A 25,232-nucleotide genomic window follows, 5' to 3' on the forward strand; every position below is an offset into this window, starting at 1 on the left:
GAGGTACCTGAAAATTGGCATGGTTGTTAAATAAATCACAGTGTCTCTTCTCTTTACTTTTGCCTTTAAAATAATAATCCACCATGTTAAAAAATGGTAAAGTACAACTTTTCTGATTCCATTCTTTAAGAACTCAAAGTTATATATAAAATCAATGGAAAAATAACATTATTCTATTTTTTATTGTCTTTTTTAATACAAAAATTTTCATGAATCTATTTTTCCATGTCTGCCTTTTAATTTACAATATATTCTGTGGTTTACTTATTAATTCTATAATTGTTATATATTTGAGTTGTTTGTGGTTGTTGATATATTGTGCAACTATTTTATACAAATAATGTTTCTCTACCTTAAGAATAAGTAAATAAAATGAATTGTTGGTGTAATCTATAAAACCAAACATTAAAAAAAATTAAAGAGATAACTCATTGAATTTTAAGAACATATTACATAAAACAATAATAATATATGTGCCAGGCAATGTTCTAAGTGACTTACATATATTCACTTTTAATGCTTAGAACAGTCTCATAGAAGACTATTCTATGGGACTAAATGGGATAAAAATGGAAACTATTTTTTATCCCATTTTACAGATAAAACTGAAGCACAGAAAAATAAAGCAACTTGTCCAGGGTCACACAGATATTATGCAAAAGAGCTGATATTCTAACTCAGGCTGTCTGGTATCAGAGTACACCCTCTCAACCATTATACTACCTTGCCTCTGTAATGAGTATACAAATTGCGAAAGTTTATCATACAAAGTGGGTCATTCTTCTTTATCATACAAATTGAATGAAGAGGCCAACGGTAAAAGTACTCAGGGCACAAAATATTGCTTCGAAAATGTAATTTTCTGCAATAAATTACATTTACTGGCAGCTGAAATGGCCTGCTGTAACTTGAAAACAGTTTCATCTAATGACTACCAAAACAACCTGTTACAATTCTAAGACTAGTTTTGCCCACTGCCATCGCTCACCAATCAGAACTTGCCAGCTCCTCAGAACCTGCCAATGAAATTTCTCAAACAGCAATATGCACTATTTCTCCTTTCTATAAAACCTCTAGCCTCTTTCTCCTTGGGAGTCAGTGAAGACCTTCCAGACTGCATGTATGCCCTGAACTGTGATTCTTTCCTCCCAAATAAAGCATTTTCATTTTAGGGATTTGTCTCTTTATTTTATTTGACTTTGACAAAATAAAGTGTCAAATAAACAATAAAGACTGGATTAAGATAGTAGACTGAGAACAGAGTCCATTTTCTTTCCAAACACAAATCCCTTAAAAATGACACAACACACAAGAAGGAACTGAGGAAAGAAGGGAGAGAGGCAGAGAGGGAAGAAGGGAAGGACAGACAGAGGCCAAAAGAAAAGAAGGAAGGATAGAAACGAGAAATCCACAACGGTGCTGGGAAACAGGGAATAGGTATGAATGGAAGAGAACTTTTGAGCATTCCTGGAGGACAGATTGAGGTGTGTAAAGGAAACCATAGTGCAAGCCACGGAGCAGAAGAAAAGATGAAAAGGCGCGCACTACAGGGAACTTTAAGCCCGGAGGCGAGGCCAAGGGATCTGGGCAGTGATAATGAGCGCCTCCTATGGAGCAGGTGGACCGGTTGCCCCCAGATCCACCCCCACAACACACACACAGAGACTACAGTAGCAATCAGCAGTGGGTCTCAACAAGCACTTTCCAGCTGAAACATGCCATCAGAAGAAAGAAAACTACCGTCTCAGGAAGGTTTCTAATGGGGAGTAGATACCTGAGAGAGGGAACGTGTGTCTCAAGAACTTCTGGCCCTTCATGACAAGCATAAAAGAATAAAGAAATGAAATTTCACCCAGAGTGGAAGTCCACAGCCAAGGTGAAGGTGGCTTTCCTTTGCTGCCTTTGGGAACCTCAGTCCACCTGACTGCATCGTGCCCATTGGCCCTAAAGTAAAGCCTGCCATGCACACAGCCTGTTCCTCTTACGGGTGGCACACGCCTTCACAGATCCTGCATGCATGCAGCTCTCACTCAAGCGAGAGACTTGCTGGAGAGAGAAAGGGACCTGTGACGAATTGCCGAGAAATCCTCATCAGCAATCTGTGGGGGAGGGCGGAGAATCACCAGACAGAGCAATTGATTCTGAAAAGTCTAAAATAATTCAAGAAACAGAAAATATTTTAGAACAAAATTAATTTGTTCTAAAAAAAAAAAGCTTTCTTTTTTTTAACTTTTTTTTTCTTCAAGTTTCATTTTAAGTTCCAGGGTACACTTGCAGCATGTGCAGGATGTGCAGGATGTGCAGGTTTGTTACATACATAAGTGTATGCCATGGTGGCTTGCTGCACAGATCCACCCATCACCTAGCTATTAAGCCCAGCATCCATTAGCTATTATTCCTGATGCTCTCCCTCCCCCGGATCCCCAACAAGTCCCAGTGTCTGTTGTTCCTCCGCATGTGTCCATGTGTTCTCATCGTTCAGCTCCCACTTATAAGTGAGAACATGTGGTGTTTGGTTTTCTGTTCCTGCATTTGTTTGCTGAGAATAACAGCTTCCAGCTCCATCCATGTCCCTGCAAAGGACATGATCTTGTTCCTTTTTATGGCTTCATAGTATTCCATGGTGTATATATACTGCATTTTCTTTATCCAGCCTATCATTGATGGATATTTGGGTTGATTCCATGTCTTTGCTATTGTGAATAGTGCTGTAGTGAACATATGTGTGCACGTATCTTTACATTAGAATGATTTATATTCCTTTGGGTATATAACCATAATGGGATTGCTGGGTCAAATGGTATTTCTGCTTCTAGATCTTTGAGGAATTGCCACAGGGTCTTCCACAATGGTTGAACTAATTTACACTCCCACCAACTGTAAAAGCATTACGTTTTCTTTGCAACCTCACCAACATCTGTTGATCCTTAACTTTTTGATAATAGTCATTATGATTGGCATGAGATTGTTTCTAACTGTAGTTTTGATTTGCACTTCTGTAATAATCAGTGATGTTGAGCTTGTTTTCATATGTTTGTTGGCTGCATTTATGTCTTCTTTTGTGAAATGCCTGTTCATGTCCTTTGCCCACTTTTTAATGGGGTTGTTTTTTTCTTTAAATTTGTGTAAGTTCCTTGTACACTCCAGATATTAGACCCCTGTCAGATGGATAGATGGCAAAAATTTCCTCCCATTCCGTAGGTTGTCTGTTCACTCTGATGATAGTTCGTTTTGCTGCACAGAAGCTCTTTAGTTCAATTAGAGCCCATTTGTCAATTTTTGCTTTTGTCACAATTGCTTTTGGTGTCTTTGTCATGAAATATTTGCCCATGCTTATGTCCTGAATGGTACTGCCGAGATTTTCTTCTAGGGTTTTTATAGTTTTAGGTTTTACATTAAGTCTTTAATCCACCTTGAGTTAATATTTATATGTGTATTGAAGGGGTCCAGTTTCAATTTCCTGCATATGGATAGTCAGTTTTCCCAGCACCATTTATTAAATAGGAATCCTTTCCCCCATTGTTTGTTTTTTCAGGTCAGGTTTGTCAAAGATCAGATGGTTGTAGATGTGCAGTCTTATTTCTGAGTTCTTTACTCTGTTCCATTGGTCTATGTGTCTTTTTTTGTACCAATTCCATGTTATTTTGGTTACTGTAGCCTCATAGTACAGTTTGAAGTTGGGTGGTGAGACGCCTCCCACTTTCCTAAAAGAATAACTTTGTATAGAAAAAGGAACCAAAACAATAATTTAAAATGTGATTGTAATTTAGGGTAATGGAATTATTCCATATCTTAATTGTGGTAATGATTCCATGAGTCTATGCCTTTGTCAAAATTCATAGAACTATATCCTAAAAAGGGTAAATTTTATTCTGTGTAAGTTTCACTTAATAAACACGACTTTTTAAATGGTTTTAAATGCAATTGCAAAAATTTTTTAAAAATTAGAACAGCCATGTTTTAAAAAATAGACACCATTAAAGTAAATTAATTATCTAAAATATAGAGTCAAAAGACAAAGCCAAAACTTCTCCAAGAACATAAAAGAGAAAGACAAAGAGATGGACAACATTAGAAAACATTTTACGAGGCAGGAAGGATAAATCCACAAACTCTAACACACTTTTTGCAGGAGTTCTAGAAGGATAAAACAAATGAAATAAGGAAGAGGGAAAAAAATCAAGAAAAATATTTCCCCCACACAAGTCCTTTCTTTTCTTTCTTTTCTTTTTTTTTGGTCTTGCTCTGTCCCCCAGGCTGCAGTGTAATGGTGGTATTACAGCTCACCACATCCTCACCACATCTTCAACTTCTCAGGTTCAAGTGATCTGCTTGCCTCAACGCCCTAAGTAGCTGAGGCTACAGGTATGCACACCACACCCAGCAAATTTTTTTGAATTTTAGTAGAGATGAGAACTTGCTATGTCACCCAGGCTAGTCTTGAACTCCTGGACTCAAGCAATCCTCACATCTCAGCCTCCCAAAATGCTGGGGTTACAGGTGTGAGCCACTGCACCGGGCTGAAACATACATCTTTAAATTCAAATTGCTAATTGTATTGAGCCATTTTGTGCTGCTATAAAGGAATGCCTGAGGCTGGTAATTAATAAAGAGGTTTATTTGGTTCATGGCTCTGCAGGTTGGACAAGGAGCATGGCTTCAGCATCTGCTTCTGGTGAGGGTTTCAGGAAGCTTCCGCCCATGGCGGAAGGAGAAGGGGACCTGGCATGTCACATGGCAAGACAGAGGGGAAGGTGCCACGTTCTTTTAAACAACTAGCTCTCACACGAACTAATAGAGAGAGAACTCAGTCCTTGCTGCAGGGACAGTACCAAGCCATTCAAGAGGGAATCTCCCCCCATGACTCAACCACCTTCCATTCAGCCCAACCTCCAATACTGGGGATCAAATTTCAAGAAGAAATTTGAAGGGGAAAAACGTCCAAACTAATATCACTAATCAGATACCACTTGGGGTAAGTAGTCCCAGACCAACACCTGTGCACATCCTGATAAAATAAAAGAACCCAAAGGACAAATAAAACTGTTAACAGCATTCAGATAGAAGCTGGGGGAATGAGAACCAAATTGGGAGCAGAGTCCTTACCACCCATTAAGTTGCTATTAAGCGATGAACATTATCTTTCAAGTCCTGAGGGGAAATGGCGGGTTTCTCCACTGTGAAGATGCTCTTTTTCCCTTTCTGTGCCCCATTTGTTAGAAGCCAGCCTGCAGTCAAGGGGAGGAGAGTCAAGCTCCACCCCTGGAGGGAGAAGTATCAAAGAGTGTATGGATCTATATTAAAAGTACCATAGTGAGGAGAAAATATTTTGGAAGCTGTGCAAACATACTGTTTCTCTTTAAAGTTTCATGCTCAGCCTTTTGCTCCTCCTCAAGTATATCTACCATGTCCCTGCTCCCAGGTGTCTGCCTGGGTGCTCTCCCTCGGAAGGGGAGCATGTGCTGGCCCCACTTCTTCCCGCCTGCACTCAGATGCCTCCTTTACAGCCCTGTCTTAACAACACCTGCCACCCTCAATCCTTTGACCATCTTTCCTTTCTCTTGGTAGCATTAACTGAGCTCACATCACACAATCACCTACTGCTGAAAGCTTACCATCACACCCTGCCTCACTAGAAGCATAAGCTCCAGGAGACAGGGATTTGCCTCTGTCCTTCTCTCCTCTATAGAGGGCATACAATACAACCTGATAAATGTTTGCTAAATGAAAAATTGAAAATTAGGACTATTTGGAGTCAAATGATCCTAAGATTGTAATTTATACTCATGCTAATGAGTGTTTCTTGTCATTTTAAAGCCTTAGCCTATTATTCAGCCAACGTTGGAGTTCCTACTGTATGTGGTCAGTGGGTGGAGGGAGAAGGGAAAAGATAATGATAAATAAAACCTTGCCTGGACCCTTGTTTATTCTTGTGTATAAATGCACAGGTCTTCACAGTGTTGCAAGTGATGAAGCTGATCATTGGCAAACAGTCTAAATGCTATTGGAACAAAGGAGAAATAACTAGGAAGTCTACCTGCACGAATCAAGAATGATCTCTTGGGTAGAGTTGCCAGTTTAGAATGAATTAGCCACTTAGAGAAGAGAGAAGAGGGTATTCTAAACAGAAGAGGAAACCAGTGAACAGTTGTAATCAGTCATGCAGTCTTGAGGACACGGTGAACAATTGGTGCAATGGGTGGTAGCACCGGCTTACTGCACAACCTTTGCAGTCACGTGTGGCCTGGCTCTCAGAAGCACCCATGGTTGGCTAAATTTTCTGCTGTCACTGGTTTAAAATTCTTAATAATTTTATCTCCGAACTTGTGCTTTGTCAGTGAGGTGCAATGGGACAACGGAGCCTGTTCATGAGCACAGGAGATCAGTGCTGCTCCTTGTAGCCTCATTGGTACACAGAGCCCACTGACGCCCCATGACAACAGAATTCCAGTGGACTGGGCCACACTGGAGTTCAGAGAGATTCAAACTGAGGACCAGGTGAGTGCCTAAAGTCTATCAGCCAGGCGCGGTGGCTCACGCCTGTAATCCTACACTTTGGGAGGCCGAGGAGGGCAGATTACTCAAGGTCAAGAGTTTGAGACCAGCATGGCCAACACAGTGAAACCCCGTCTCTACTAAATACAGAAAAGTTAGCCGGGCATGGTGGCATGTCCCTGTAGTCCCAGCTACCTAGGAGGCTCAGGCAGAAGAATCCCTTGAACCCAAGAGGCACAGGTTGCAGTGAGCCATGATCATGCCACTGCACTCCAGCATGGGTGACAGCAAGACTCTGTCTCAAAAAAATAAAATAAAATAAAAATAAAGTCTATGGCAGAGAGCCAAGAGAGGACATGCTTTCCCTGCAAGCCAGAACTTGCCAGTAGAAGGCAGAAAGTGTGCTAAGAAATATGAACCACCAAGGAGTCCTCTCATACTCATTCCTGCTTACATTCTTCCCTCTGTTTGCTGAAGATAATGATGGGAAGAAAAGGGAAAAGGGGCAACACAGAGTATTTTACCTTTCAGTTCTCCCTTACTTGTTGCTAAGCCAAAGGCAGAGAGCATTGGTAGAATGTGCTCATATCAAGAACCAAAATGGAAAGTTACTCTGTGCAATGTGTCCTCCAAAAGACCACCAGAATTGCTGAACAGTAGAAAGGAGAGCTTTTTTGGTGCTATCAGTTTGCAAATCAGGAAAAGACAGTTTGTAGCAAGGATCAAAGGTGCTCTCTTTGAAGAGGGAAAGGGCAGCTTGGGTTTTATGCCCTGCAAGGTCTGTGTTACATAATAGAGTCCTACGGATTCAGCACGTTGAGGAGGGAAAGCTAGACATACTTATTAGGGGAGCCAAGCACATATGCAATGGGTAAACACGTATGTAACGTACATCCCATGTTTACTTTGGAGTGGGGTTTTAGCATCAAAACGAGGTGGGACCAGGTGCAGTGGCTCACACCTGTAATCCCAGCACTTTAGGAGGCCAAGGTGGGTGGATCACTTGAGGTCATGAGTTTGAGGCCAGCGTGACCAATGTGGTGAAACCCTGTCTCTACTAAAAATACAAAAAAAAAAAAAATAGCCAGGCATGGTGGCGGGGTGCCTGTAATCCCAGCTACTCAGGAGGCTGAGGCAGAAGAATCGCTTGAACCCAGGAGGCAGAGGTTGCAGTGAGCCAAGATCCTGACACTGCACTCCAGCCTGGGTGACAGAGCAAGACTCCATCTCAAAAAGACAAACAAACAAACGAGATGGAATTTGGTTCTTTACATCAAAAGGTGAACTACAAGACACAGGGACAGTTTGTGTGCAGTTTCTATAAGCTGCTGAAACTAGCTTAAGGTCTGCAGTTGCTTGTCAGAAAAGAGTATTTGTAAGGTCAGTCCTCTGTCCAGAGTTGCAGTGATCTGAGTTATAAATCAAAGTTAGGAGGAATGTGATAATTTGTTTAATAGCTCCTATTCTTAGCAAATTTAGCAAGACCATGGTTATTCTTGTAGCTGTAGAAATTTAGGGAGTTGCCATGCCAGCTGCCCTGAATCCTGGACCCATAGGTAACTTTTCTTTCCTTAACTTTAGAGTTCATCTTAGTTGATAATGGGGCATCTACTTTGGTCTCTCAGATCACAAGTATTTTCACTATTCTCTTAAAAATGAAATGCATAGACATGTACAAGTATAACTTGTGTAATTTCTGTGATAAGAGTTAAATGCTTTACACCTACATTTAAAAATGGCATTGCACAGTATAAAGATGAATGATAAACTTCATGCTAATATTTAAAATTTTACATCTTCTTTACTTAATATTAAACAACAAAATGAAAACAGGAACAAAAACTGGTTCAGAAATAGATGTTAGATGAAAAGAAAAAAACTTTATATTTTAGTACCTGTAATAACACTTTTTCATGCTTTTTGAACATGGGACCTGTGTTTTCATTTTGCACTGGGCCTTGTCAAGAGATAAACAAAGCAGGACACTAGTTCAAGTGGTAAGGGCAGCGTTTAACCAGGAATAACTGTTGCAATAGGGAAAAGAGTCCAGAATGAACTGAACTCAACTCAGATTTGTGCAGAGGTGACTTTGTGTTGTAAAAGGAGAATGAGGGAGTAGGAAGAGGGTCAGTGGGGGCTCAGTAGAGTCAGAGAAGTGAAAAAATACAAAATTCAGTCAGGGGCTGGTCCAACTGCCTAGGCCATCTGGGTTTGCTAACTGGTGCTCATGGAAGACAGGGTCTTACCCTCCCACAGAGCCTAGAAGCAAGCAGGTTTTAGCTGGAACACACAGTGAATTGTTTTGGAAGCCTTGAGCTTTTCCAGGCAAAAACTTATGGGGTTTGGAGTCATCATTCTAGGGGCATGGCGTTGAGCTGTTAGAAACTATGTGACTGTTTATTCAATCTCTTAGTGCAGAAGGTGAGCAAAGTCATCTGTGCTGAGAGTCTACAGTTTTCAAGTTTTTATAGGCAAAGGTTGAGGTTGAGGCCTAGTCAAGAAAAGGACTCAGAGGAGCCTGACTAGAGTTTGGTCAAGAAGCAAGTCAATGTCAGCCTAGAAAATTATGTAGGCTTTGTGGGGGTGCCTACTGTTCATGACGGAAACGACTGAGGTGTGATGGAAATGAGAAGGGCTTACATTCCAAAATGGAATTTTAATTCTAAATAAACATAATTTTGTAGTATGGACTCTTTCCAAAGGAACTACAGCATATATTTAGTAAATTCCTTCTAAAAGTGATCCATAAATTTAGTAGAAACCTTTCCTCATAGTATCTCAAAAAAATTTAGAAACCATTCCAAACCTTTACGTTAAGTAGGAGAAAACTAGGAACCTGAGAGGTTGACCAGTGGAAATTAAAGGGAAAAATCTGTGTCTGTTGATTTGACATCCAATCAATACAATAAGGTGTGTATTCACTTATCTCTCTTCTTCCTTCCCCTTACACCTAAAATATTTCATTGTCTCTCCCTCCATAAGATAGAAAGAGCAGACATAAATCTCAGAATAAACAAAACCTTTACTCATGTATGAGTTTTTACAGATTTTAAGGCATTTTTCATATCAGTGTTTCATCTCATCCTCACACTATTTCAGAGAGTGTGAAGGGCAGACCGTACCATTTCTCTATGAGTTGAAAATTCTTAGGCCCAGAAAAGTGACCTGACCAGTGTCACTCACCAAATGCTGGATTGTCAGAGACAAGATGGTCTTCTGAGAACCAACTCCCATCCCCACCGCCAAATCCTCCTGAGCCCTCCTCTGAGCTTCGTGTGAAAGTTCACTCTTGGAAACCTGCTATTCAACTCAGGCTGCTATTTAAAAAAATACCACAGACTTGGTAGGTTAAACAATAAATATTTATTTCTCAAAGTTCTGGAGGCAGGAAAGTCCAAGACCTAGGTGCTGGCCTATTTAGTTGCTGGCTCGGGCTCTCCTTCTGGTTTGCAGATGGCCACCTTCTCACTGTGTCCTCAGTTCATGGAGAGAGAGATCGTTTCCCATGTGTCTCTTTATATAAAGAAACTAATCCCATTCATAAGGGCTCCACCATCATGATCTAATTACCTCCGCAAATCCTCACCTCCAAATACTGTCACATTTGGTATTGAGCCAGCTTCAATATATGAATTTTGGAGAGACACAAATATTCCACCTGTAGCGAAACCCTAGCAGCACACGAATATGAGTTAAAAAGTAAGATGTGTGCTATCCCTGAAGCTGTGTTCACATGCAGTGATAGAGAAAGGCATTTGCTTTGGATGCCACCAAATTATAATGTGGCATCCAAACATTTGCTTTGGATGCCACCAAATTATAATGCCAACTATGCATGTGATATGAAAGGTATCAACCATCTTTGGCTGAATATGTGTATATACATATATATTTTTTTTAATATCTTAAACCTGATTCCTGACAACCTAAAAATAACACTTATGCCTTTCAGTTTCTGTATATTGATTCTTTAAAATATCAATTTAAATATCCTCCGTAATATAGAAAATATGTTATTTTAATATTTACTTATGTATTTAAGACCACATATCTTATGTAATGTCTCACTGCAAATTAAGAGGATTTCCTCTAAATTCAGTGGTGGAGAAAATTAGCTTCATAAAAGTGATTTAGGATGAGATGAAAATGTTTTTGTTCTGTATTTCAAGAAAACAAAGTAATGAGTCTCTAGGATCATTAAATTCTAAATTAAAAATTCCTCTGCTGCAACATTATTATTATTATTAAATAGTGAAAATATATTTAAAGCCAATAATATGCTACGTAAGTTTGGAAAAAACAACTCATTAAGGGAGTGTGAATGTCACTAAAATATTTAATGAGCCTATTCACTATTTAAGATGAGCCAGTTCATGATGAGTGGATTTGTTTGCTGAAATAGAGAAGCAATAGGGAATCTAACTTGTTGAATTTTAGAAATCCCTTGTATTACCTTATAGCTCCTATGAGACATCTTTCATTCATCCATACATTTATTCATTTCACAAAGAATCTGTTAAGAGTCAGATCAATAATATAAGGCCTTTGCCACCCATCTGGCAGGAAAGGAAGGCACATTCAGATCCTGACCCTAGTGAGGTCGGTCCGGGCATAGTGCATGCAAACTTAAGTAATTTTGAAATGAGTCAAGTCCTTTCTTAGGTTCTCCCAGGACCAGACTCTGAAAAAAGGAGTACATAAGTCAATGATTTGGGAGTTGATTCCAGGAAACTCTACTGGTAGAGGGTGGAGAAATGAAACAGGAAGGGAAAGAAGCCACTAAGGTGTGTGATAGCAAGTGGGTTCCCCCTGGGGCTCCTGGAGTTGAGTCTAATGAGGACACCAGATGCTGGCTCAGGAGTCAGGCCTACTGACCATGGTGACTGCTTGGGACATCGGGAGGGAAGGCACCAGCCATGCATCCCATGGACTTAAGACATGTTTCTCAAACTCTCTATATGAGCATAGAGACCCTAGGAATACTGCTTGCATTTTCCTCAGTCTTCCTAGAAAAAAAAAAACAAATAAAATAAGGCTAGTTTTTCTACTTCTACTCTCTTCAGCTTTTAGTCTTGTCCCTTGCACCTCTGGTTTGGAAAAACATGACAGGATGAAAACAATCTTAAATGATCCATTTTGCCGCTAATCTTCTTTAACCCAATAATGGCTGTGGCAGAGGTACTAGGATGGTGTCATGGGAGTGCAGCGAGGGAGTGACAGCCTCTGCTTGTCGAGGTGGGGAAGGCTTCTGAAGAGGTGAGGCTTGAAGGGTTGAGGGGTCTGCAAGGTGCAGAGGTGGGTGCAGCTGGCCCTGGGTGAGGAAAGTATTTGAGGCCCCGGGGTGTACTCAGAAGGGTAAATTGCCCTTTGTGCCTGGAGCACAGGGTACCAGGGATACTAGAAAAGAGGCTTAGAGTTAGATAGGGCCAGATTGCATGCTGGAGGATTAGGGAGGGTGGCTGCCAAAAAACATGTTTTCCTCTGAACTTGCTAATCATGCTGAATGCAAAGTCCCATAAAACCATATAATAGCAAGCTGGAGAGAAAAGAAGTTGTGGGTGGATAACATGGCTTAATCTTCATTTTCCATAATAGAAAGTAAAAAATCATGAGTAACAAAGACAAATTTTAAATGACAACAAGGATGGGCGTGGTGGCTCACGCCCGTAATCCCAGCACTTTAGGATGCTAAGGAGGGTGGATCACCTGAGGTCAGGGGTTTGAGACCAGCCTGGCCAACATGGTGAAACCCCATGTCTACCAAAAATACAAAAGTTAGCCAGGTATGGTGGCAGGCACCTGTAATTCCAGCTACTCAGGAGGCTGAGGCAGGAGAATCGCTTGAACCCAGGAGGTGGAGGTTGCAGTGAGCCAAGATCACATCATTGCACTCCAGCCTGGGCAACAGAGTGAGACTCCATCTCAAAAAAAAAAAATGGCAACAAAATATGATATTTAAAAGTAAGACCATTGGACATTGCTAAATAAGCTAAAAGTGATTGTACCTAGGAGCAAGATTTGGGATAGGGAGGTGGAGACAGGAAATTGATGAAGGACAATTTGACTTTTAAAACTGTGTGAACGGCTCACACCTGTAATCCCAGGGCTTTGGGATGCTGAGGTAGGAGGATCACTTGAGGCCCAGGAGTTGGATATCAGCCTAGACAACATTCTAAGATCTCATCTCTACGTAAAAAAAAAAAAAAAATTAGCCAAGCAAAGTGGCTCACACCTATAGTATCAGCTACGTGGGAGGATGAGCCAGGAGGACTGCTTGAGCCCAGGAATTCGAAGCTGTAGTGAGAACTATAATCATGCCACTCCACTCCAGCCTGGGTGACAGAGCGAGATCTGATCTCAAACAAAATAAACAAAAACTACAAATATGTCAAAGTCATATAAAATATAGAGATAAATCTCTAAATTTAAAACATTTTATTTGGGAAGCAAGAATTGCAATTCGGGGCATACACACAGATGAGATGGTCTTCAGTGTGTCTGAAGAACAAAGAGAAGTTTGGGCATTTTACAAAAAGGAGCAATGTTACATATTGTTTTGAAAGAAAATTAATTGGCACTAGTAAAGTTTTGGCAAGCTGGAAAGCTCTTGATTTGTGCGTGACTGGTGGAGTTGCAACAAGTTATTTCAGTAGCTATTAGGTAAACCTGGTTTCAGGCTACAGTAGCTAGCTTCAGTAGCCAGCTTGCAGTAGATTACAGTTTTGGAGCAATGTTTTGTGCCCTAAGTGCTTTTTCCCCTGGCTCTTGACTCTGTTTTAGTTAAGTGTGACAAGAATGACCCAATCTATATGACCAGCTTTCAAATATACAAGCATATGTGTTACTTCAAATAAAAGTAGAGATAATTATGTTACAACCTCACAGTTGAATATCTAAATTAATGTAGGTCATCAAAAAATGTTATTTGCATGATACTCTGCAAAGTATGTCCTATTATCACCCATGTTTCCCTCTAAGAGAGCCATTGCGTATTCTAACTGATTGGGAAAGCTCTGAAAAGTATTCTTGCTTCCTTTACATTTATTAGAGTTATGGTCAACAAAGGATCATAGCTGTTTAGTGTGTTAAAAGTTTGCTCTGGCTGGGCACAGTGGCTCACGCCTGTAATCCCAGCACTTTGGGAGGCCGAGCAGGGCGGATCACAAGGTCAGGAGATTGAGACCAGTCTGACCAACATGGTGAAACCCCGTCTCTACTAAAAATACAAAAATTAGCCAGGTGTGGTGGCATACCTGCAGTCCCAGCTACCCAGGAGGCTGAGGCAGGAGAATCGCTTGAACCCAGGAGGCGGAGTTTGCAGTGAGCTGAGATTGTGCCACTGCACTCCAGCCTGGGTAACAGAGTGAGATTCCATGTCAAAAAAAAAAAAAAGTTTGCTCTGTCTGGGCACAGTGGCTTATACCTGTAATCCCAGCACTTTGGGAGGTCTAGGTGGGTGGATCACCTGAGGTCAGGAGTTTGAGACCAGCCTGGCCAACATGGTGAAACCACACCTCTACTAAAAATACAAAAAATTAGCTGAGTGTGGTGGCAGGCACCTGTAATCCCAGCTACCCGGGAGGCTGAGGCAGGAGAATCGCTTGAACCCGGGAGGGCAGAGGTTGCAGGGAGCCGAGATTGCACCATTGCACTCCAGCCTGGGTGACAGAGCGACACTGTTTCAGAAAAAAAAAGGTTTGCTCTATTATCTGCTTAAATAATTTCTATAAACACAGTCACTTTGGAAATCACTAAAGGCTGCATTAGGAGAACAAAATTAACAGTTTGTTATTCCCTCCTTAGAACTCAGCAACCCCTTTGAAGTATTGAACTTTTTAATCTAATTGTAATTTGCAAGTTTGAATGCTAAAACCTTAAGGGAGAGAAGCCACTACAACTGTACGCTTGGTTTTGGGTTTTCACAATGGAAAGGACTAAACATTAAAATGTTTTCTGAGAAAAAATATCAATAGCCAACCACTACTGTGTAAAACTAATTTTCTTTTTTTTTTTTTTTATTATACTTTAGGGTTTTAGGGTACATGTGCACAATGTGCAGGTTTGTTACATATGTATCCATGTGCCATGTTGATTTCCTGCACCCATTAACTCGTCATTTAGCATTAGGTGTATCTCCTAATGCTGTCCCTCCCCCCTCCCCCCACCCCACAACAGTCCCTGGAGCGTGATGTTCCCCTTCCTGTGTCCATGAGTTCTCATTGTTCAATTCCCACCTATGAGTGAGAACATGCGGTGTTTGGTTTTTTGTCCTTGCGATAGTTTACTGAGAATGATGGTTTCCAGTTTCATCCATGTCCCTACAAAGGACACAAACTCATCATTTTTTATGGCTGCATAGTATTCCATGGTGTATATGTGCCACATTTTCTTAATCCAGTCTATCGTTGTTGGACATTTGGGTTGGTTCCAACTCTTTGCTATTGTGAATAGTGCCGCAATAAACATACGTGTGCATGTGTCTTTATAGCAGCATGATTTATAGTCCTTTGGGTATATACCCAGTAATGGGATGGCTGGGTCAAATGGTATTTCTAGTTCTAGATCCCTGAGGAATCGCCACACTGACTTCCACAATGGTTGAACTAGTTTACAGTCCCACCAACAGTGTAAAAGTGTTCCTATTTCTCCACATCCTCTCCAGCACCTGTTGTTTCCTGATTTTTTAATGATGGCCATTCTAACTGGTGTGAGATGGTATCTCACTGTGGTTTTGATTTGCATTTCTCTGATGGCCAGTGATGAGGAGCATTTCTTCATGTGTTTTTTGGCTGCATAAATGTCTTCTTTTGAGAAGTGTCTGTTCATGTCCTCTGCCCACTTTTTGATGGGGTTGTTTGTTTTTTTCTTGTAAATTTGTTTGAGTTCATTGTAGATTCTGGATATTAGCCCTTTGTCAGATGAGTAGGTTGCAAAAATTTTCTCCCATTGTGTAGGTTGCCTGTTCACTCTGATGATAGTTTCTTTTGCTGTGCAGAAGCTCTTTAGTTTAATGAGATCCCATTTGTCGATTTTGGCTTTTGTTACCATTGCTTTTGGTGTTTTAGACATGAAGTCCTTGCCCACGCCTATGTCCTGAATGGTATTGCCTAGGTTTTCTTGTAGGATTTTAATGGTTTTAGGTCTAACATATAAGTCTTTAATCCATCTTGAATTAATTTTTGTATAAGGTGTAAGGAAGGGATCCAGTTGCAGCTTTCTACATATGGCTAGCCAGTTTTCCCAGCACCATTTATTAAATAGGGAATCCTTTCCCCATTTCTTGTTTTTGTCAGGTTTGTCAAAGATCAGATAGTTGTAGCTATGCAGCATCATTTCTGAGGGCTCTGTTCTGTTCCATTGATCTATGTCTCTGTTGTGGTACCAGTACCATGCTGTTTTGGTTACTGTAGCCTTGTAGTATAGTTTAAAGTCAGGTAGCGTGATGCCTCCAGCTTTGTTCTTTTGGCTTAGGATTGACTTGGCGATGCGGGCTCTTTTTTGGTTCCATATGAACTTTAAAGTAGTTTTTTCCAATTCTGTGAAGAAAGTCATTGGTAGCTTGATGGGGATGGCATTGAATCTATAAATTACCTTGGGCAGTATGGCCATTTTCACGATATTGATTCTTCCAACCCATGAGCATGGAATGTTCTTCCATTTGTTTGTATCCTCTTTTATTTCATTGAGCAGTGGTTTGTAGTTCTCCTTGAAGAGGTCCTTCACATCCCTTGTAAGTTGGATTCCTAGGTATTTTATTCTCTTTGAAGCAATTGTGAATGGGAGTTCACTCATGATTTGGCTCTCTGTTTGTCTGTTATTGGTGTACAAGAATGCTTGTGATTTTTGTACATTAATTTTGTATCCTGAGACTTTGCTGAAGTTGCTAATCAGCTTAAGGAGATTTTGGGCTGAGACAATGGGGTTTTCTAGATATACAATCATGTCATCTGCAAACAGGGACAAGTTGACTTCCTCTTTTCCTAATTGAATACCCTTTATTTCCTTCTCCTGCCTGATTGCTCTGGCCAGAACTTCCAGCACTATGTTGAATAGGAGCGGTGAGAGAGGGCATCCCTGTCTTGTGCCAGTTTTCAGAGGGAATGCTTCCAGTTTTTGCCCATTCAGTATGATATTGGCTGTGGGTTTGTTGTAGATAGCTCTTATTATTTTGAGATACGTCCCATCAATACCTAATTTATTGAGAGTTTTTAGCATGAAGGGTTGTTGAATTTTGTCAAAGGCCTTTTCTGCATCTATTGAGATAATCATGTGGTTTTTGTCTTTGGTTCTGTTTATATGCTGGATTACATTTATTGATTTGCGTATTTTGAACCACCCTTGCATCCCAGGGATGAAGCCCACTTGATCATGGTGGATAAGCTTTTTGATGTGCTGCTGGATTCGGTTTGCCAGTATTTTATTGAGGATTTTTGCATCAATGTTCATCAAGGATATTGGTCTGAAATTCTCTTTTTTGGTTATGTCTCTGCCAGGTTTTGGTATCAGGACGATGCTGGCTTCGTAAAATGTGTTAGGGAGGATTCCCTCTTTTTCTATCGATTGGAATAGTTTCAGAAGGAATGGTACCAGTTCCTCCTTGTACCTCTGGTAGAATTCAGCTGTGAATCCATCAGGTCCTGGACTCTTTTTGGTTGGTAAGCTATTGATTATTGCCACAATTTCAGAACCTGTTATTGGTCTATTCAGAGATTCAACTTCTTCCTGGTTTAGTCTTGGGAGGGTGTATTTGTCCAGGAATTTATCCATTTCTTCTAGATTTTCTAGTTTATTTGCATAGAGGTGTTTGTAGTATTCTCTGATGGTAGATTGTATTTCTGTGGGATCGGTGGTGATATCCCCTTTTTCGTTTTTTATTGCATCTATTTGATTCTTCTCTCTTTTCTTCTTTATTAGTCTTGCTAGCGGTCCATCAATTTTGTTGATCTTTTCGAAAAACCAGCTCCTGGATTCATTAATTTTTTGAAGGGTTTTTTGTGTCTCTATTTCCTTCAGTTCTGCTCTGATTTTAGTTATTTCTAGCCTTCTGCTAGCATTTGAATGTGTTTGCTCTTGCTTTTCTAGTTCTTTTAATTGTGATGTTAGGGTGTCAATTTTGGATCTTTCCTGCTTTCTCTTGTGGGCATTTAGTGCTATAAATTTCCCTCTACACACTGCTTTGAACGTGTCCCAGAGATTCTGGTATGTTGTGTCTTTGTTCTCGTTGGTTTCAAAGAATATCTTTATTTCTGCCTTCATTTCATTATGTACCCAATAGTCATTCAGGAGCAGGTTGTTCAGTTTCCATGTAGTTGAGTGGTTTTGACTGAGTTTCTTAATCCTGAGTTCTAGTTTGATTGCACTGTGGTCTGAGAGACAGTTTGTTATAATCTCTGTTCTTTTACATTTGCTGAGAAGAGCTTTACTTCCAACTATGTGGTCAATTCTGGAATAGGTGTGGTGTGGTGCTGAAAAAAATGTATATTCTGTTGATTTGGGGTGGAGAGTTCTGTAGATGTCTATTAGGTCCACTTTATGTAGAGCTGAGTTCAATTCCTGGATATCCTTGTTAACTTTCTGTCTCGTTGATCTGTCTAATGCTGACAGTGGGGTGTTAAAATCTCCCATTATTATTGTGTGGGAGTTTAAGTCCCTTTGTAGGTCACTGAGGACTTGCTTTATGAATCTGGGTGCTCCTGTGTTGGGTGCATATATATTTAGGATAGTTAGCTCTTCTTGTTGAATTGATCCCTTTACCATTATGTAATGGCCTTCTTTGTCTCTTTTGATCTTTGTTGGTTTAAAGTCTATTTTATCAGAGACTAGGATTGCAACCCCTGCCTTTTTTTGTTTTCCAGTTGCTTGATAGATCTTCCTCCATCCCTTTATTTTGAGTCTATGTGTGTCTCTGCACGTGAGATGGGTTTCCTGAATACAGCACACTGATGGGTCCTGACTCCTTATCCAGTTTGCCAGTCTGTGTCTTTTGATTGGAGCATTTAGCCCATTTACATTTAACGTGAATATTGTTATGTGTGAATCTGATCCTGTCATTATGATGTTAGTTGGTTATTTTGCTCATTAGTTGCTATAGTTTCTTCCTAGCCTCGATGGTCTTTACAATTTGGCATGTTTTTGTAGTGGCTGGTACCAGTTGTTCCTTTCCATGTTTAGTGCTTCCTTCAGGAGCTCTTTTAGGGCAGGCCTGGTGGTGACAAAATCACTCAGCGTTTGCTTGTCTGTAAAGTATTTTATTTCTCCTTCACTTATGAAGCTTAGTTTGGCGGGATAGGAAATTCTGGGTTGAAAATTCTTTTCTTTAAGAATGTTGAATATCGGCCCCCACTCTCTTCTGGCTTGTAGAGTTTCTGCTGAGAGATCAGCTGTTAGTCTGATGGGCTTCCCTTTGTGGGTAACCCGATCTTTCTCTCTGGCTGCCCTTAACATTTTTTCCTTCATTTCAACTTTGGTGAATCTGACAATTATGTGTCTTGGAGTTGCCCTTCTCGAGGAGTATCTTTGTGGCGTTCTCTGTATTTCCTGAATCTGAATGCTGGCCTGCCTTGCTAGATTGGGGAAGTTCTCCTGGATAATATCTTGCAGAGTGTTTTCCAACTTGGTTCCATTCTCCCCATCATTTTCAGGTACACCAATCAGACGTAGGTTTGGTCTTTTCACATAGTCCCAAATTTCTTGGAGGCTTTGTTCATTTCTTTTTATTCTTTTTTCTCTAAACTTCCCTTCTCTCTTCATTTCATTCATTTCATCTTCTATCAGCGATACCCTTTCTTCCAGTTGATCGCATCTGCTACTGAGGCTTCTGCATTCTTTGCGTAGTTCTCGAAACTTGGCTTTCAGCTCCATCATCTCCTTTAAGCCCTTCTCTCCATTGGTTATTCTAGTTATCCATTCTTCTAATTTTTTTTCAAAGTTTTTAACTTCTTTGCTATTGTTTTGAATTTCCTCTCGTAGCTCAGAGTAGTTTGATCATCTGAAGCCTTCTTCTCTCAACTCATCAAAGTCATCCTCCATCCAGCTTTGTTCCGTTGCTGGTGAGGAACTGCGTTCCTTTGGAGGAGGAGAGGTGCTCTGTTTTTTAGAGTTTCCAGTTTTTTTGGTCTGTTTTTTCCCCATCTTTGTGGTTTTGTCTACTTTTTGTCTTCGATGATGGTGATGTACAGATGGGTTTTTGGTGTGGATGTCCTTTCTGTTTGTTAATTTTCCTTCTACCAGACAAGACCCTCAGCTGCAGGTCTGTTGGAGTTTACTAGAGGTCCACTCCAGACCCTGTTTGGCTGGGTGTCAGCACTGGTGGCTGCAGAACAGCGGATTTTCATGAGACCACAAATTCAGCTGTCTGATAGTTCCTCTGAAAGTTTTGTCTCAGAGGAGTACCCGGTTGAATGAGGTGTCAGTCTGTCCCTACTGGGGGGGTGCCTCCCAGTTAGGCTGCTCAGGGGTGAGGGACCCACTTTAGGAGGCAGTCTGTCCGTTCTCAGATCTCCAGCTGTGTGCTGGGAGAACCACTACTCTCTTCAAAGCTGTCAGTCAGACAGGGACATTTAAGGCTGTGGAGGTTCTCGCTGAGTTTTTGGTTGTCTGTGCCCTGCCCCCAGAGGTGGAGCCTACAGAGGCAGGCAGGCCTCCTTGAGCTGTGGTGGGCTCCACCCAGTTCGAGCTTCCTGGCTGCTTTGTTTACCTAAGCAAGCCTGGGCAATGGCGGGCGCCCCTCCCCCAGCCTCGTTGCCGCCTTGCAGCGTGATCTCAGACTGCTGTGCTAGCAATCAGCAAGACTCTGTGGGCATAGGACCCTCCGAGCCAGGTGCGGGACACAATCTCCTAGTGTGCCGTTTTCCAGGCCCGTTGGAAAAGCGCAGTATTAGGACGGGACTGACCCGATATTCCAGGTGCCGTCTGTTTCCCCTTTCTTTGACTAGGAAAGGGAACTCCCTGACCCCTTGCGCTTCCCGAGTGAGGCAATGCCTCGCCCTGCTTCGGCTCGCGCACAGTGCGCTTCACCGACTGTCCTGAACCCACTGTTAGGCACTCCCTAGTGAGATGAAACCGGTACCTCAAGCAGAAATGCAGAAATCACCCGTCTTCTGTGTCGCTGGGGCTGGGAGCTGGAGACCGGAGCTGTTCCTATTCGGCCATCTTGGCTCCACCCCCTAATTTTCTAATTAATTTTTTGGGTTTTTTTGCCCATAGGTAAATGTTATTAGCTCTTTACCTAGCCCCGCCTCCACCCCTACAACACAAACCTTGACTGTCGGGTGAGAAACAACTGAGAGAGGCATTCTTATTTCTAACAGAAAGACAGAGCATTCTTTACTATTATTATATTAAATTTTTTATTTCCATAGGTTTTTGGGGAGCAGGTGGTATTTGGTTACATGAGTAAGTTCTTTAGTGGCGATTTGTGAGATTTTGGTGCACCATCGCCTGAGCAGTGTACACTGAGACAGAGCGTTCTTATGCAGCTCAGCGCCATGGTTTTGTCAAGCACATGTCTATGTGCTCGTGTGGGTCAGGCTTTCATATAACATGCACATGTGTGTGAAGCTTTCCAATAATGACTGGAAAAGGATCGGTGCTTTAAAGTCCTTTCATAATGTCAAATACAAGTAACATAAATAATTTTCTTAAAAGGTTTCTATCTGTGACAGTGTATCTGTCACTGGACATTAGTCATTTGAAACGCAAATATGTCTGTTCATCTGGACTGTCATGAATAATAAATAATCCGTCCATAATTTCTTACATAGTGTTTATTACCTCAGGTTTAGGGTAACAATGCTAGCCAGTTACCGAGGAGCATAGTTGCCTGAAGCTGGTTTTCTGTGGTGTTGGTGGATTTCTACCTTGTTATCGCCTGTCACCCAATCCGCTGGATAACTTTCGGTGCATATTTTCACAATGGCTGACCAGAGTTAATTAAAGCCACATTCTATGGCCTTGAGATACCACAATGCTAAGTGACCCATATAGAAACTAATGGAGTTTTATACTTCAACATTGACTACATTTGCTCCGTTAGCAAAACACATGAATTGTCTCATCTATGCTACTAGGTAAAAAGAAATAAGAATCATGTTACAAACTCTGGTAGATTAAGAACTTTAAGAACCCCGAGTAATACATTCTTCTGCTACTCTTCATTACTGCCACAAAGAGAAAAGGAAAGAATGAACAAAACGAAGAGATGAAGTGACGTTTTCTTTGCAAGGAATGGACTTACCAACAACATCACATAAATATTTGTATTGTAAGAGTTAAGTCTGTAACTCTTTTTAGGACTACTGTAACCACCCAGTGGGTTCACCTTGTCTGCTGCCTAGACAGAGCCAATTCATTTATCAAGACAAAGGACTTGCAATGGAGAAAAAGTAATTCACCCAGAGCCAGCTGTGTGGGAGACCAGAGTTTTATTATTACTCAAATCAGTCTCCCGGAACATTCAGGGATCAGAGTTTTTAAAGAAAATTTGGCGGGTAGGGGCTTGGAAAGTGGGGAGTGCTGATTGGCCAGGTTGGAGGTGGAATCATAGTGAGTTTTTCTTGCTGTTTTCTGTTCTGGATGGGATGGCAGAACTGGTTGAGCCAGATTACTGGTCTAGATGGTGTCAGCTGATCCACTGAGTGCAGCTATGAGATATTGCATGAGATATTGCAAAATATCTCAAGAACTGATCTTAAGTTTTACAATAGTGATGTTATCACCAGGACCAATTTGGGAAGGTTCAGACTCTTGGAGCCAGATGCTGAATGACCCCTAAACTGTAATTTCTAATCTTGTAGCTAATTTGTTAGTCCTGCAAAGGTAGACTGGTTCCCAGCAAGAAGGGAGTCTTTTTGGGAAAGGGCTATTATCAATTTTGCTTCAGAGTCAAACCATGAACTGAATTTCTTCCCGAAGTTAGTTCAGCCTACCCCCAAGAATGAACAAGGACAGTTTAAAGGTTAGAAGCAAGATGGAGTGGGTTAGGTCTGATTTCTTTCACTGTCATAATCTCCTCAGTTATAATTTTGCAAAGGCAGTTTCACTACTCCTTGGGCAGTGCTTTGAAATCCACTACAAAAATATTTTGGACTGGAAATTTCGTAAGTCAGAGTTACTCTTCACTTAATTTTTTTTGGTGTCAGTCGTCTTATTAAAAAAAATAGACAATTTTTTTGACACAAATGTGATTTAGAAGTATCACAACATGGTCCTGTAATGCAAGGTTTATAAGATTAACAAATGACCTTATTTCCTTTAGGACAGGGGTCCCCAACCCCTGGGCCATGGACTGGTACCGGTCTGTGGCCTGTTAGGAACCGGGCCACACAGCATGGGGTGAGTGGCGGGCGAGCAACCAAAGCTTCAGTATTTACAACCACTACCCATCACTGGCATTACTGTCTGAGCTCTGTCTCCTGTCAGATCAGCAGTGGCATTGGATTCTCACAGGAATGGCCGGGCATGGTGGCTCATGCCTGTAATCCCAGCACTTTGAAAGGCCAAGGTGAGTGGATCACCTGAGGTCAGGAGTTCAAGACTAGCCTGCTCAACATGGAGAAACCCTGTCTCTACTAAAAATACAAAAAAAAAAAAGTTAGCTGGCCGTGGTGGCAGGCACCTGTAATCCCAGCTACTTAGGAGGCTGAGGCAGGAGAATCACTTGAACCCGGGAGGTGGAGGTTGCAGTAAGCTGAGCTAGAGCCATTGCACTCCAGCCTGGGCAACAAGGGTGAAACTGTGTCTCAAAAAAATAAGAAAAATAAAAAATAAATTAAAAAACAGATTCTCATAGGACCACAAACCACCCTATTGTGAACTGTGCATTCAAGGGATCTAGGTTGCATGTTCCTTATGAGAATCTAATGCCTTATGATCTGTCACTGTCTGCCATCACCCCCAGATGGGACCTTGTTGCAGGAAAACAAGCTCAGGGCTCCCACTTATTCTACATTATGATGAGTTGTATAATTATTTCATTATATATTACAATGTAAAAATAATAGAAATAAATTGCACAATTGCACTTGAGGCATCCCAACACCATCCCTCCCACCCTAGTTCATGGCAAAATTGTATTCTACAAAACCAATCCCTTGTGCTAAAAAGATTAGGGACCACTGCTTTAGGCATTATCCCTAAAATTTGCGGCGTGTGTCACCAGGTGGCAGAGGTATACTGCTTCAAGTAATCTCATACCATAGTTTCTTGAGATCCAATTTTAACCAGGAATTTTCCAGAAATATGTAAATCGATATTTACTCCGTGGTGTGTATGCTCATTGAAATGGCTAGACATAAGAGGCATGAAGAGCACATAAGGCACTCTTAAGAGCACATGCCTGGAAGGAGGTTTGTGTCTGTCTGTTCCCCGCTGTGCCCAGATCCTATGGATGATCTGACACTAATTAGCTGCTGAACAAACATTTGTGGGGTGGATGGAGAATGAATAGAAGGGGTCTTCCTGAAGTGGGTATAATTTGGTATTCTCAATAATCACAACTTTATCATTCTCAACAATAAATTACTATATTCTATTTATAGACTTTTTGTCTTGGAGTAAAATCTCTCAACAGACTTGTTTTATTCAATGAACATTCAGTCTGAACTGCGTTACAGAGTCCCTCTGGGGAAATTTAATTGGCCATGTTTGGAATATTTACTCCTTCAAGGGTACCAATGTGGATTAAAGTAAAAATGTTAATTTGTATTTCCAGCAGTCTTCAATATATCAGGGAGAGGAGCAGATAGCAAAGGATAGGAATGGCTCTGCGGCAAGAATAATATTGTTACACTCAATAGGTGTTGAAACGAGCAGTTTCTAGTTTTCTTTGCCAGCATATGCTAAGTACTGACTGCAGGTTTCCTTGTTATCCTGTTGGGTAGTCTCACTTTTCTTACCTTTAAAATAAGAACAGTATTACCTGCCCCCTAGGGTCATTAGATCAATGAACTGCTACACGTAAACTGTCAAGCACAGTACTTAGCAACTCTCACCCAGCTTTAGTCAACATTCTAGACTTGGACTATATAGACAATACACTGTGGGAGTGTCTTAGTCAATTTCAGCGCTGTGACAGAATATCTTAGACTTCAGTAATGAATAAACAAGAGAAATTGCTCATTGTTCTGGAGCCTGGGAAGTCTGAGATCAAGGCACCAGCAGATTTGGTGTCTGCTTCATAGATGGTGACTTCTTGCTGTGTCCTTACATGGCAGAAGTGAGCAAACAAACTCCTTCTGGCCTCTTTTATGTGGGCACTAATCCCATCCCTGAGGGATCTGCCCTCAGGACTTAATCACTTCCTCAAAGGCCCCACCTCTTACAACTATCACATTGGAGATTAAATTTCATCATACAGTTTCGGGCGGGGAACACAAATACTCAAACCATAGCAGGGATGCTGAATAATTTCGCTCACATGAAAATTCTAGTTAAGTGATGGAACTGGACTTTGACCCCAGATCCACCAATTTCAAAACCCATACCTTTTAAACTGTCCTGCAATACTAGCTCTTTTTGTATTAAGAAAACCTTTGGCTGGGCACAGTGGCTCACGCCTGTAATCCCAGCACTCTGGGAGCCCGAGGCAGGCGGATCACGAGGTTAGGAGACCGAGACCATTCTGGCTAACATGGTGAAACCCTGTCTCTACTAAAAATACAAAAAAAATTAGCCAGGCGTAGTGGCAGGGCACCTATAGTCCTAGCTACTCGAGAGGCTGAGACAGGAGAATGGCGTGA

This window comes from Symphalangus syndactylus, chromosome 7 (assembly GCF_028878055.3).
Source record: "Symphalangus syndactylus isolate Jambi chromosome 7, NHGRI_mSymSyn1-v2.1_pri, whole genome shotgun sequence".
In the NCBI taxonomy this organism is placed as follows: Eukaryota; Metazoa; Chordata; class Mammalia; order Primates; family Hylobatidae; genus Symphalangus; species Symphalangus syndactylus.